The 16,287-nt window shown below is 41.7% G+C and overlaps 1 long non-coding RNA gene across 1 annotated transcript; it reads right to left on the bottom strand.

The window, feature by feature from the left end:
* Nucleotides 1-5,738: 5,738 nt before the first annotated feature.
* LOC138646040 (uncharacterized) lies at nucleotides 5,739-15,478 on the bottom strand. Its single transcript, XR_011314822.1, has 4 exons — nucleotides 15,420-15,478; nucleotides 15,032-15,177; nucleotides 13,480-13,594; nucleotides 5,739-6,058 (listed from the first exon to the last, which is right to left on the bottom strand). It is a non-coding gene; the product is annotated as an uncharacterized lncRNA (long non-coding RNA).
* Nucleotides 15,479-16,287: the final 809 nt, after the last annotated feature.

Raw genomic sequence — 16,287 nt, 5'->3', positions numbered from 1 at the left:
GATGGCAGTCATTTGTCGGTGTTATTATGGGGCACTTAGCTGGTGCTAATAGGGAGCACCCCGGTGTACTGTTAATGGGGGAACTATTCTGATACTGATAATGGGGCATTTGGTCAATCCTGTAAATGGAGAACTGTGATGGCACTCTTACATTAGGGCAGTTATCTGGCGTACCGTTATGGGGCACTCTAATGGCGCGGTAAGTAGCGAGGATTGTGCTGACACTGTTAATGGGGGAACTATAATGTCCCAGTTGATGAGGGGTAGTCTTATGATACTTTTATGAGGGGCACTGGTAGGTTTAGGGTAATAATCTGATGGTCCGACTATGGTGTACTTTGTTGGTACTGTGAAACGAGGACGCTCTAATAAAACTGATGGCATCGATAATGGGGGCAATCTGATGGCACTTTAATGAGATTGTCACTCACTCAGTTTATTGGGCGCTCTGATGGCACCAGTAAGGAAGAAGACCTTAAGGGCACAATTGAAATAACCTTTGACAATGGGGTTGATATAAGCGGTAGGTACTGTGGTGGGTACTTTAGGGGTCTTGGCACCTATGGGGGCACACTTACAAGCAGCGGGTCAGGGCATACAGTAGATGACTTGTGCACCAGAAGACATTGCAGTAAGTGATTCTCTAATGGCTCATCGTCTGGCTGGTGCCCAGGACATTACATGCCCGCCTGTTCTTACAAGGGAAGATCACACGAGTTCACCTTTAGCCTCCATTTCCCGGCACCGAGAGAAACAATAAAGCCGTTGTCCTGCGGCCAATACTTGGAAGATGGTGGCAGAATGTCGTGCTGAACACTATGGTCCTTTTTTCTCGCTGCCCCCTTGCTGGACTGTAGCGCCATCCACACAGAACAGGTACATGAAGAGCGGCCGGGCCCAGGGATTGTGCGCCGTTCTTCCCCGTGGCCTCACTAAACCTGATCTCCCTGTAACCATAAAATCCTGGCAGAGCCTAGAAGGTGCCAGGAGCGTCGTAAAAACAATGACTGGTATAATAGGAAAAGACATTTCAAGAAAACAGTAGAACCTTGTCTGATATCCACAATGAAATGATCTAATATGTGGCGGGCTGTCCCAGGGCTCTTCATCCTCCGAACGTCATTGCTTTTATTGCATTATCTTTGTACCTTTATGAGTACATAAAAAAATATTTTTGAATTCCCCCTTTTCTCTGTGCCTGCTTAGTGAGTGTTGCACTGTTTTTGTAATTTATGTGATATATTTATTTGATTAATAACGTGACCCCGACTTGCCTCGTCGGGTATCACCCAAGTATCACCAAACCACCAACAAAGTAACTATCCACTGTAGGGGGGTCCCACAATGCAAGAATCCCCCTTTTACCGAACTTTTTTGCCAGCTTCGAGGACCCACCAACGCTCAAATCATCATAACAATTATATAACAGAACCTCGGGCTCACGAAGAGCTATCCACCACCAGTCAGGAGAGGAAAAAACCCCTGTGGGGGAAACCTCCAAGGAACCATGGCGATGGACTGCCCTTCCCCTGGGCTTAAAGGTAACTGTCAAATAAATAATTTTGTATAAGTATCATTCATGTCCTCATTCGAATGGTTCATCTGGCTTCTGCAACCCGGTCGTCCTTCTTTTCCTCTGGGATGGGTGGGTGGGGCTTGATGTCCGGCCGTCTTGGGAGCGAAAGAGGATCACGGCTCCTCCCTGCTTCCTTTTTATCCCCCTTCGGCCCCCCTCCTTCCCCTCATCCTAGGTCACTTCCCCTACATCACTTCCCCTTTAATCAATTCCTTACTTCCTCTACCCCCCTTCCCCTGTCATCTCCCTGCCTTTTCCCAAATCCCCAAACAAAACTGTCACTCGCTACCTGCCCAGGTCATGCCCCCCTCCTTCGGTCCCTTCGTGCCTTATCCGGGGGTTACTTGACCTTGGCAAGGTTGACTCCCCGTGACTTCCCCCGCCTTTCTTGAATAACCACACCACACTAGTACTTTTGGATAATAATGGCCACAGCAGCCAATTTATTATTAATAATAATAAAAGACCCTTGGTGAGGTCCTCGAAGCTAACCTGATCCTGGTCTGGTGATTATCCCGTCGGCACTGCCTCTTCCCTCTCAGCCTTACTTCCAGCCGCGTTTTCCTCCAAGCTCGGAAGCACCATGAATTGAGGGAAGAGGTTGCCTCCACACCGATAACCTGTACCCGACTTCCATCGTCGGATACCCACCCATCGGTACCGCGCACCCAACCTCCAACATCAGGTGGCCTTCCGGGTCCCACGATAACGTGCCCCCGACTTGCCTCGTCGGGTATCACCCAAGTATCACCAGACCACCATCAAAGTAACTATCCACTGCAGGGGGGTCTCGCAATGCAAGAATCCCCCCTTTACCGAACTTTTTTGCCAACTTCGCCACACCGAGAGCACTTGACCCCCCCTTCAAGTGCTCGAGACCCCACCAACCAGCCCTGCTGCAAGCCTACAACCTGCAGTAACCACCGATCGACCAAACCACTGCACGACCAGCTCTACCCTCACCTACTGTATCCTCAGCCATCCCTTGTAGATTGTGAGCCCTCGCGGGCAGGGTCCTCTCTCCTCCTGTACCAGTTGTGATTTATATTGTTTAAGATTATTGTACTTGTTTTATTATGTATACCCCTCCTCACATGTAAAGCGCCATGGAATAAATGGCGCTATAACAATAAATAATAGTAATAATTATTATTCTCCCTGGTTTACTAAGAATAGTAGTCTGTTTAATTAAGATACAATGCTGTGTTTCCACACCTGGTATATAGATAATCAGGATAAAGGGGAGGCAGTACAAATCTTGAACATGGGTTCATTCTAATCTAGATACACCACTGTGAGCCAGATTCCAGTAATTTGTCACTTATTAGGCTGTGTGCTGTGGTATCCATACAATCAGTGTTTTACCAGCAAGGGATTAGCACTGCTGGACTAGGTGTCACGTGCTAGGCAGTCCAGCTAATCTGTGCAACCACACCCCCACTGCTGATTGGCAGCTAACTGCAGTGCACATAGGAAGCTGCCAATCAGTGGTGTGGACTGGGTTACACACAGCTCAGAATTTTGACCACTAGTACATCTACAGCAGAGAAAACAGGGATTCTATCAAAACTCCACCAAGCCCTCCAGTAAGTGATACATCACTGGAATCGGCTTGTCTGTCCCTACATCAGATTATATAACAAAAATCCTGCTGACAGTTTCCCTTTAACAGCCACCCTCCCATGGTATGATAGTAGGCTATTAGGTGGAAGTAGGTAGGCTAGGATATGCCTTCACTTTTGAATTTGACCTTCTGACCATTGCTTGGTCTTGACTGCACTTGGATTTTCTGAGCTCCTTTTAACTGTATTTTATTTATACAAATCAAAGAACAGTTGCAGTGTAAAGCATGGGGGAAGAGACCGAGCAGCAGGAGGTGGGTTTAGGAATATTCTAAACTCCAATAATGAATGCAGCAACTGTGTTCTGATTATTCTTATAAGCTGAGGAAAGCAGAATGGCAGTGTAAAGCATAGAATGTGCATTTAAGAATACCCTACACTCCAATAAATAATGCGCCTAAATTGAAGTCACTCATCATAGCCATGGCCTAAGTAGGGAATGAATAGAAAAGTGGAAAATCTTTTTTTTAGTTAGAATGGTTGCCCAAAAATAGGTAAATCCCTATCAATCAGCTGGAATCTGCAAGAAAACCTGGCAGAAAGTGTTTGATTCCACTGCAGCGCCACCACAGGAGAAATTAGGCATTGCACTCATTAAAATCAATTGGTTGATTGCTAGGACCTCCAGTAAGAGAGCTTCTTTCTGTAGCCATTCTTCATTCTGGCTAATTCTACTTTTTAATTATTTTTATTATTATTATTTTATTATTTTCTATTTATTTTTTTTATTACAGCCCGATGTAACCTTTGCATCCCATGCAGACGAGTTATATCATGTAATGTCATCTAGGGCTCAGGTAGCTACATACAACAGATGACTTGTTGTGTAAACAAGACGAGTCCCAAGAATGGGGTCACTACTGTGACCTAAACCAAAAACAAGGCTCCAGCAGAAGGAGCAAAAATAAACTGGCCTGAAATGTGGCAGCTCTGTAAAACACGCACTTCTCGGAACTGGTATCACCTGTCCTTATCGGATAAATGGACAGTAAACACTCAGCTGACAAGGCCTGATCCACATGAAAACAAAAGAGGCGCAGGAAACTCCCTCTAATGACCCAAAATTTCCCAACAGAGTATGTGAAAATGAGGTTTCTAAATTGTAGAATCCCTTAAAGGGGGATTTTCATCAGCTCAAAAGTGGCTAGATCTTGTTCTTATTTTATTCCCACTGTTCCGAGTAAGCAGTCTTTTCTTTTTTTTCTTATATCCGCCGTAGGGTTCCATAGATATGATCCTTTTTATTCAGTGCTACTTTTTATGGGCGTGGCTCAAATAATTATATGTGGGTGTGTCCTCAGGCCACACCTCCTTAGTAAGGACAATAAAACGTGGTGCTAAATATAAACGCTCATATCTCTGGATCCATATGGCGGATTTTAAAAGCACAAAAAACTGAATACTCAGGGGAACAGCGTAAATAAAATAAGAGCAAAAACTGGACAATTTTGTCTTGATGAAATTTTCAGACCCTCACTAGTCTGATATTAATGACCTTTTTCATGAAATTGTTATGTTGGCAATATATAGATTTATGTAACCTACTGTATATATAACTGAATAAATAAGGCAGCACACTGCAGCGCTAGAACATACAAACTTCTGATCGTGCACTCCACCTTCTAGCCACAGGTGTTTTAATTACAGCAGGTCCAATACCCCTCCATAGAGAGAGAGAATTTTAGTCTAGGAAGAGGTTTTCACATGCACCCATTCAGATGGAGACGTTTATTCTCAGCGAGGTAAGGCAAGCGTAGGACCTGGTATAAGAGAGATGCCATAAAGTGGCTACCAGGTACACATAAAATTGGCCATTTTTATGCGCTAAACGCTCTCATTTTTCATATTTCTAGTGCAGTAATGCAGTTCAAATTTCGTATTTCAAGTTTGTATGTTCTAGCGCTGCAGCGTGCTGCCTTATTTATTTAGCTATATACGAGTTGGCGACTCTAGGTTCAGCACCTGTTCACACTTAGTCTATGTTTGGATGTGCAGGTCAGGTTTTTGAAATGTCTACTGTATATATAACACCATGAAATATTGTGATTTTTGTCAGGAGGACACATAAGAAGCCCCTTTATAATTTCTACATTTAGAAACTAATTTTTTTTTCCACGGGGGTGGGGGGGGGGGATTACAATAAAATTTCCCAGTGTTGCCTAAAAATACAACAATCCTATATTAATATAATAATTCATATATGGCTCATTTCCTAAGATCTTCAACCCCATGTGTAGCCGTTTTCCCCAAATTCCAAAATCTCTGCTTGTTGTCAGTGAATGGAAACCTTCTTGCTGCAGATTCAAAGTTTGACCTGTCTCGATAAAAGACAAAAACTGCGACCATGCGAGCAAGATGGTAGATTTCCCGTTGAACGCAACGAGACAGTTCTTGTGTTTAAAGTTCAAGTATCAATTAGTCGATGTGATTATTACAAATCAGTCGCTCGTACTCGTCACAGATGGAAAATTTCCTGCTGAAGTTTATTTTTACACGCTCATTACAATTATGAGAATTTAACATTAATGATTGTTGGAGGCCCCCCTGAGATTTTACATAAATGACTCCCCATAACACGTCGTGACAGTCGTGTCCCAGGAAGGCATTCGCATCCATCCTTCTGCGTCTCCGTGTAAGATCTGTCACATGTGTCTGATCATCTCGCTAAATGTCTGGCGGCTGGGGAATCCTGATTTGATTTCCCTCCTTGTAATGTTCTTTTAATAGATGATTTGTGTTCATTCATATTTGGAGGGAAAAAGAAATAAAAAAGATGAATCACGACTGAAAGTCAGAACGTTCTTGACGTCAATCGGGTCCCATCTGTAAAGTTACTTCATGGTGTCGCTCTCTGTGGAATCTGGAGAAAGTTTTACAGGACATGAAATGAGTTGAAGTCGGGGTTTAGACTCTGTAAAATTAAACTTTACTTGTGATTGTGGATTGCAGATCGAGGTCTTGAAGTTTTTCTTCAAGAAAACAAGGTAAAAGAAACGTACAAAAACTTGCCCTACAGTGCACAAATTGCCATATCATACAATACCCATAACTAAGGTGCCAAAATACTGCTGATATATAGATACCACCATATAGTGCACAAGCAACAGTGCTACACAGTGCACATATAATACCTCCTATAATGTGCACAAGTAACAGTCCCCACATTCTACCGGCCTATAGTACACAAACAACACTACACAGTGCGCATATAATACCTCCTCTACTGTGCTCAAGTAGCAGTGGCCATATAGCACCACCATATAGTATAAAAGCAACATCACTATACAGTACACATATAATACCTCCTCTACTGTGCATAAGTAACAGTGGCTATACAGCATCATCATTTAGTATAAAAGCAACATCACTATACAGTATACAAATAATACCTCCTATACTGTGCACAAGTACAGTGGGGAAAATAAGTATTTGATAATCTGCCGATTTTGCACGTTTTCCCACCTACAAAGAATGGAGAGGTCTGTAATGTTTATTGTAGGTACACTTCACCTGTTAGAGACAGAATCTAAAAATAAAATCCATAAAATCACATTGTATGATTTGTACATAATTAATTTGCATTTTATTGCATGAAATAAGTATTTGATCACTGACCAACCTGCAAGAATTCTGGCTCTCACAGACCTGTTAGTTTTTCTGTAAGAAGCCCTCTTACTCTGCATTCATTACCTGTATTAATTGCACCTATTTGACCTCGTTACCTGTATAAAAGACAACTGTCCACACATTCAATCACACTCCAACCCCTCCACCATGGCCAAGACCAAAGAGGTGTCTAAGGACACAAGGGACAAAATTGTAGACCTGCACAAGGCTGGGATGGGCTACAGGACAATAGGCAAGCAGCTTGGTGAGAAGGCAACGAGTGTTGGCACAATTAATAGAAAATGGAAGAAACAAGATGACTGTCAATCTTCCTCGGTCTGGGGTTCCATGCAAGATCTCGCCTCGTGGGGTAAGGATGATTCTGAGAAAAGTCAGGAATCAACCCAGAACTACATGGGAGGACCTGGTCAAAGACCTGAAGAGAGATGGGACCACAGTCTCAAGTATTAACGTTAGTAACACACTGCGTAATCATGAATTAAAATCTAGCAGGGCACGTAAGGTCTCCCTGTTCATACCAGCACATGTCCAGGCCCATGTGAAGGTCACCAATGACCATCTGGATGATCCAGAGGAGGCATGGGAGAAGGTCTTGTGCTCAGATGAGAACAAAATAGAACTTTTTGGTATCAACTGCACTCACCGTTTTGGAGGAAGAAGAATGAGTACAACCCCAAGAACACCATCCCCACCATGAAGCATGGTGGCGGAAACATCATACTTTGGGGGTGCTACTCTGCAAAGGGGAAAGAACAACTGCACTGTAATGAAGGGAAGATGGATGGGTCATGTATCGCAAGATTTTGACCTCCCTCAGTAAGAGTATTGAAGATGAGTCGTGGCTGGGTCTTCCAGCATGACAATGACCCGAAAAACACAGCCAGGGGCAACTAAGGAGTGGCTCCGTAAGAAGCATTTCACTCTCCTGGAGTGGCCTAGCCAGTCTCCAGAGCTGAAACCAATGGAAAATCTTTGGAAGGAGTTGAAACTCAATGTTGCCCAGCGACAGCCCCGAAACCTAAAAGACTTGGAAAATATCTGTATGGAGGAGGGGGCCAAAATCCCTGCTGCAGTGTGTGAACCTGGTCAAGAACTACAGGAAACGTCTGACCTCTGTAATTGCAAACAAAGGTTTCTGTATCAAATATTAAGTTCAGTTTTTCTATTGTATCAAATACTTATTTCATGCAATAAAATGCAAATTAATGATGTAACAATCATACAATGCGATTTTCTGGATTTTACTTTTAGATTCGGTCTCTCACAGTTGAAGTGTATCTACAATAAAAATTACAGACCTCTCCATTCTTTGTAGGTAGGACAACTTGCAAAATTGTCAGTGTATCAAATACGTATTTTCTCCACTGTAACAGTCCCCATATGCTTGCACTTTTATCTGATGGGAAGTCTCTAACTCTTTTATCTGTCTTCTTCTGAGCTCCCCTCAGCTGATTTATGACCACAGACCACATCCCAGCTGAATGTTGCAGGGAAACAAAGATTTTGTAAGAGCCAAACGGAGGAAAATTTTTAATAAAACCAATTATAAAAATTATTTTTAGCACCAAATGTGGACAAACCCATTAAATTCTATAACTTGTGGTCCTCAAACACTTCTCGGTTACAATCACTACTGATCATTACTCCATGAATAGACTGAAAAGTGAATTCAGATGTGAAACATATTGATATGGATCTGTGCACATCTGTACAAAATTATACATATTTTTGTCACCTTTTTTATTAAGCCTTGTTTAATACAAATCTGCCATCCAACCTATACCAACAGTGGTCAATGGACATCATCCAGCTGTGCTCAGCACCATGTGGCGGAAATATCGTAGCTTCTTTATTGTGAAGAATGAATGTAAGATTCAATGGTGGTTTTGACAGAGCAGTTCTAGACCACGGTAGATGCTTCTCAGGTCCGACCAATAAAATGAACCTGCTGATGTAACCTGCGTCAGTAGGATCCTGCCCTGAGCATGGACCAGAAGTAGTACTTGGTTGACAACCTAGACTAAGAAAAGGTCCTGCCAGAAATGGAACCATGTGAGTTTAGGGTCAAGGCTTAGTGAGACCCAGGTTGTGAAAGATAGCCACAAGTTTGGGAGAGTCCACAGTGTGCCATCCAAAAGCTAGGAGGTGCTGGAGAAGAAGCAAGCTCCTAGAGGATGCTGGTCGACATTCACTAATCCAGAGGAAGTACTGAAACGCGTGAACTGGAACCATAGTTGGGTTCCATAGAACTCAAGGATATGGATTCATACAAATAGATGCCATATTTAAGGAGATACCGTTCTCCTAAAGTTTCTGTGACTGTTCCATCCTCATGGAGGTTTAGGGTCAGGACAAGCTGTACCCAGATTTAGGTATCAGGATGATACTGAACCGGAAGGTCCAACTCCACCCAATAAAAAACCCAATGAAAAGGAGATAAAAACTAACTTGTAATAAAAAAGTGACCCTTAATGCCATATGTACGGTCTCAAATTTCCAAATTCTTTTTGAAGGACACCTTGGTCAAGAAGTCCTTCATGAAACTCTTCAAAGGGACGTCTACTTGACTATCACGTTTTTCACGACGAGAGGACGCAGACGTGACCCTGTTAGATCGTCACTTTTCAGGATTTGGTTTCTCTTAATCTATAGTGCGGCTTTTAGCCGTTGGACTTCGTCCAAAGTTTAGCACTTTCGTTGGTTGGCAACCGATGAGCAAGAGCCGGCATTAATTTCACGAGGGCAGTAATGACCGTGATGTAGATGTTCCAAACGGTCCGACAATTCCAAGAATTTTTTTTATGAATGTTTGATGTTCATGGATCCTGGAATAAGCCCAGATTTTCTTGAGCTTCGATGGGGCAGTGATAAGAGGAGGAGAGTGTGGAGGATGGTAAGCATATGGTGATGATGCTACGATTTAGGCATAGAGCACTCAAGAAATAGATATTACAGTATTTTTTTATTATTTTGCTATACTTGAGTCCTATGGCATCTATCGATACTGGAAAATTAAGTACTCCGTTAGGGAAAGCCAGCCTTACATTGGATAGTGCCCTGTAAGGGTCTGTTGATGTCTTCTTTCCCATATGATGTACGGTGTACATAGCTCAAATATCACCATACAGTCCATAATAGCATCATACATACATGCAATACTACCATGCATTCTTCAAATGCACCAAATTCACCACCATAATTCTACCTGATACAGTGACAGAGCAGCAAACTGAAGCTCTGTCCCAAGTGAAGCAATCCAAGGTTGGTGGGAATATAATGAGATAGTAGCTAAACAGCACAGAGCAGAACAGGAGTGGAGAAAACAACAGAACCGAACTGATAGATATGGATGATGGATTGAGAAGAACCAAGTAGAAGGACATGGATTATGGGTAGGGAATGACGAATAGTGAAGAACATGGGTGGTGGAAAGAACAGAACCATTGAAGAGGACATGGATGGTGGAAAGAACACAACTATGAAGAATGGCATGGGTGGCGGAAGAGTAAGAACCAAGAACATGAGAAATTTTTAAAGCAAGGGCAAGTAAAGGAGAATAAGTGGTGGATATAGCAGAAGTGAGTAGAAGGATATGGGTGATCGATAGGGCTAAACCAAGTAAAAGGTCATTGGTGGTGGATAGGGCAGAACCGATAAGAAGAGGATTGGTTGAAGATGGGGCAGAACCAAGGAGAAGGACATGGGTGGTGGAAAGAGCAGGGCCAAGGAGAAGGATATGGGTGATGTGTAGGGCCAAACCAAGGATAAAATAATTGGTGGTGGATAGGGCAGAACCAAGGAGAAGGACATTGGTAGTAGATAGGGCAGAACAAAGGAGAAGGGTGTTTGTGGTGGATATGGCAGAAGGACATGGGTAGTGGATAGAGCAGATCCAAGTGGAAATGTATTGGTGGTGAATAGAGCAAAACTATGAAAAAGGACATGGGTGGGGGAAGAGAACAGAACCAAGAAGAAGGCTAAAGGTGGTATATGAGGCAGAACCAAGGGGAAGGACATTGGTGATGGATAGAGTAGAATCAAAGAGAAGGATACGGGTGGTGGATAGGGTCGAACCAAAGAGAAGGACATGGGTGGTGGATAGGGCTGAACCAAGGAGAAGGACACAGGTGGAGGATAGGGCAGAACCAAGGAGAAGGATAAGGGTGGTGGATAGGGCAGAAGCAAAGAGAAGGACAACAGGTAGCGGACACATCAGAACCAAGTGGAAGGGCATGAGTTGTAGATAAATCAAAACCAAGGAGTGGTGGATAAAAAAAGAACCAAATGGTGGTGGATAAAGCAAATAAAGAAATAGGGCATGAGTGGTCAATAGAGCTTAATTAACCAGTGGAAGGGCAAGAATGGTGGTTGGAACTAATCCAAGTGGAAGGGTTCGGAGAGTTGAGTAGAGCAGAATTATATATAATGGCATGTGTGATGGATAGAACAGTACAAAGCAGAAGTGGGTGGTGGATATACGAGAACTGAGTAGAAGATCATGGGTGATATACAAGGGCATGGGTGTGGCCATATTTAGTAACGCCCCTGCTTAAAATCTACTTCAATATAGGTAAAAAAAAAATGAAACTCAATGCTGGGATAATTAGTAAAACTTTTTATAAAAGAAGATATTATTACCAATAATGCCATGAAATATCCATGGGCGCATGGTGACAACGTCTTAGGGTAATTACCGTTTATCACCCCAAGTGGCATTCCTGTTATACAACGTCTGTTTTGCCCTCATGTTTTATAATCTTTTGTAAGAGTAATACATAACCCATTCTGCCATTGATGTAGCAGAGACACAAATAGGATCACGGCCAGAGGGTTTTATATTACACGAGTTGTCTTTGTAACTATCAGGAGACAATAGTCGAACAATGGCCAAATTCGTTTCTTCAGAGCGAGTGTCATCCATTGGATGGAGTCGTTATCTCGACGCTCGCTGACTCACCGTTGCTTTATATAATGATGGCTTCATTTGCAATTTGCAGAGGCCACAGGTTTCTAGAATGGGATTAATCCGAGAGGCGGCGGGATGTGACATGGAAACAGTAAGCCGATCGCTGTTTCTGTTTACTCTCTCTGGATTTTTCTTCTAAATCTGTATCGGAAAAAACTCTCTGTCTAAGGCTAATTAGCACTTAATTAAACTTAGAGGTTTTCTGGCTGCTTTATTAGAACAATTGATCAGGGAAATAGTTAAATTATCATTATTTTCTTCTAAAACGGAAAATAACAACATAATATAGGGAGGGGAGAAACCTAAAAAGTGTGAATTTTATTATTATCCTAAAACTAAATGTGGAAATATGGACTTTCTTGTCAAATCCCTATTCACGAGAAGTCAGATAGATAAGAGCTATGATCAGAACCTTTTGGTTCCATGTTAAAACTCATTGCAGGACCTTCTTGGTGTCAGCTTAGGACCAGTTGCAGAAACTTTTAGTTCCAGGTTAAGTAATATTTTTGCTTTAAGGTGAGGACCCATTGTAGGACCTTTCATGGTTCCAGGTTACGACCCATTGTAGGACTTTCTTAGTTCTAGGTTTGGATTCTTTTCGGGACCATTGAAGTCTTGGCATATGAAATATTACAAATTTTTTTTTAGTTCCAGAGTAGGATCCCATTTTGTTACTAGATGAAGACTCATAATAGGACTTTATGACCCCAGGTATGACCCTTTGTAGGGGGTTATGTTGGTCTGGAACATTGTTAGTCCTCAGGATCACCTTTTAGTTCCAAGTTAGGACCCATTGAAGGACTTTTGGTCGTAGGACCTGTAGGACCCATTGCAGGACTTTTTCGCTTCAGGTCATGACTTACTGTAAACATTTTTTTGCCCCAGGTTCAAGCCCATTTTTCTTCCTATATAAGGGTCCATAGCAGGAATGCTTAGTTCCAGGTCGTGACTGATTATTGATCTTTTTTTATCACAAGTTATGGCCCATTTCAGACATTTTTTGTCCTTAGTTAGGACACATTTTTAGTCTTTCATAAAGGCCCATTTCATTTTTTTTCTCCTCACAATTAGGACCCTTTTGAAGGACCGTTTCAATCCCAGATTACGATCCACTGCTGACATTTTTAATCCCAGATTAGGCAATACTCTTGACTCATTCATGAGTTGAGACCGTGGTATACATTTCTGGTCCCGCAATGGGTGCTAACTCAAGGCCCTGAATTCTTATAATTAAGATTAATAATTAGGTTACATAATACATAGTTATTTGCCCTAGTATAAATATTCCTCATACTCGGAAAGTCTCTGACTAACGTACCAAGTCACTCGACCCAGTCTCATCCAGAATCTTCCTGCCAGACTTTATGTTGACATTTGCCTCATAACGATGGATATGCTGCCAGAAAACATAAACAGATGATAGTACTCGTACTCTATTGTGAGGTTTTCTTACCGTTTTCCCTCCCTAGTACTGAAAGTTTTATGTCTTTTAAGTGAATGTTCCAATTCATTTAATCCAGATCCCCAGGTTAATATGGCAAGTAAACAATACGGCTCTTTGATATGAGCGCACAGTGGGCCCCTGTCACCTGCCCATGTCTATTAATTGACTTCAATCCAACATGCCGGGCACATTAGGATTGCAACACGACAGTCACGGCAGCTTTGTTATTGTTAATGGAACGTACCAATATTGTTATGGAAACGGCAGACCAGGGAACATCGCCTCGAGTGAAAATTTAGGCAAACGGAGACATCTGTCAAGTGCAATGGAGCGAATGATTGAGAAGCGATTCCCATGTTCTGTAATAAATAAAGGACATGTTTTTGAATGAGCGCAGGTGATTGTGGGTGAAGGCATTGTTATAACAAAACAACACATACTAAAGTTCTGTTAGCAAGACAAAATAACTCCTGCCAGCTAGACCTATGCCCACTTCACAGCCTCCGGTGCATGCCTGACTTCAATGCCAGGTACCAGCAGCATAGTTGCCTATTGTCCCAGATTTTCCGGAACGTCATGGCCAGAAAGTTGCATAATGTATGTAAAAACTACTAAATAATTGGCATTCTAGGGCAGACTGTGAAGTTACCAGAAGGGGTGATGGTATTTCCGGAAAGGCAGGTTGTGAACAAAGCTTAAAGAAGACCTGTCATCGGATCAAAAGTAGCCAAGTTTTACTCTTATTTTATTCTAGCTGTTCCCCTGAGTATTCCATTTGTTGTTTTTTTTTAAATCCGCCATACAGTTCTAGAGATGTGGGTCATTATATTTGGCCTTAACTAAGGGAGAGTGATTCACAGGATCCTCGGGGGCGTGTCTTTCGGTCTCTCTGCATAATTACCTTTTGAGCCACACCCACTTGATATAGACCGCTACAAAATTAGTACTAAATAAAAAGGCCCATATCTCTGGAACCGTATGGCGGATTTAAGAAAAACAAAAAACAACTGAATACTAAAGGGAGCAGCGGGAATAAAATAAGTTAATAAACTGGCCATTTTTTAAAAGTCTCTAAAAATCTGGGGAACTACAAACAGCCAAAATTCCTAAGAAATCCTAGGCCTAGCAGTAGGACAATATTTAGTGGTTTCGATCACTCAGTTGGATTGTGCACCATGTAGTGCCCCGTACAAGTACCAACTACCCCGTATAATTTATAAACCGTGCCTAATTATAAGCGACATACAGTGTGGTGCCGATATAACAGTGCCGTACAGTGGCCAAATAATATTTCCATACAGTAACTACCACCATATAGAGGGGAAGTAATATACTCCAAAGTGCCATTCAATGCTTGATGCTTCCTATGTGATCACGAAGATTGTACACCCCTTACATCATTTTTATCAACTTACCTTATGTTAACTTATGTTAATAATAGGGGTGGACTATGGAGTCTAATCATTTTCCAAAAAATATCTGGCATCGACTCACATACAAAGTTCCAAGCTCCCTATATAGAATTAGAGACACGTAAGAAAATCCTATTTAACTGTAGCCACCACTAGAGGGAGCTCAGGAGATTACTGCATACAGCTCTGCTATTGAATTCAATGTATAGTCTGTATGCAGTGAGTTCTTCAGCTCCCTCTAGTGGTGACTGAAGGGAACCTTATATCAGATATATAGGGAATCAGAGCTGGGTGAATATTGGAGCTATAATAGTCTATTAATAAATTAATCAGCATATATTTTGAACAATTACTTTACGTCACCGCTTCATGTATGTTACTAACCTGCTATTTTTTTTCTTTCCAGTGTCCAAATGGGCCCAGTCTATGTATGATCAGTGGTTGCAGCTTAAAAGGGGATTTTTTTTTTCTTAAATATATATATTTGGGGCTCTTTCTTTTGCTGCACATTCAACTTTTGATGTGAGGAGCTGAGAAAAAAATGATAAAGCAGTTACAAACGCTCTCGTCAGGCTGTCAGAATAAGCTCACTGATGGATTCTCAGTTAACTCATTCTACGGCCAGCAACACTGAGGCTATAGGAGGCAAATGGTGCAATTTTCTTTAATGAAACCCAATGGCAAAAATATTTTTTTAGCACCAAATGCATACATTTCAGTAAAAAAAAAAAAAAAATGTCCACAATGCTGCAAACATTATCTGAATACTCACTATCATGAATGGAATAGGTTGGTGATCCCTCATGCTTTACACTGCAGCACTGGTTCTTAAAAAAAAAAAAAGAAAACAAAGATCAAAAAAGAAAAGTGGGGCAAGTACACAGTGCAAGAACGTGTTTTCCTCTAATGTAGTCTCTACTACAGCTTGTATAATTAACGAGAGGGGAAACATATAATTATAAGGAATCTTTAACTCTCGTCTTGTGTGACTTAATTTGAGATTATAGTCAACACTTGTATCACATTCTGCATCACTAATAACATTATACCCGAACTCTAATCATCTCCCCCTACATTATTTCATAGAGATAGGCCGGATCACAAGGTGCAATGCGACTGCAGAGATTTTCTGTTGTGTAATACAGCATAATGATGGCGATTAATCACGCTGCTGACACACCGAGCTGCCTGCTGATTTGTGACTGCCGGAGCTGGTGCAAACAACAGGGATTATATCACAGAGTTTATAATTCTTCTCCTTTGTTAAGTAAAGAGAAAGTATTGGAAACTTCTGCCATTGTTCTCCACGATTCTCAAAAATATACCCAGTATTCCAATGATAAGTTCTCTGAGCATCTCTCACACTTACTGTAACAAGTCTCCAATATAAAGAGCAGATCTTCTGGACCTATATATACAGTAAGTACTATAATACTGCCCCCTAAATACAAGAATATAACTACTATAATATTGCTTTTATGTACAAGAATATAACTACTATAATACTGCCCCCTATGTACAAGAATATAACTGCTATAATACTGCCCCTATATACAAGAATATAACTACTATAATACTGCCCCTATGTACAAGAATATAACTACTGTAATACTGCTCCTATGTACAAGAATATAACTACT

The sequence above is a fragment of the Ranitomeya imitator genome, chromosome 7, assembly GCF_032444005.1.
Source record: "Ranitomeya imitator isolate aRanImi1 chromosome 7, aRanImi1.pri, whole genome shotgun sequence".
In the NCBI taxonomy this organism is placed as follows: domain Eukaryota; kingdom Metazoa; phylum Chordata; class Amphibia; order Anura; family Dendrobatidae; genus Ranitomeya; species Ranitomeya imitator.
Note: the sequence above shows the minus strand (reverse complement) of the source record. Positions and strands in the feature narration are given on the sequence as shown.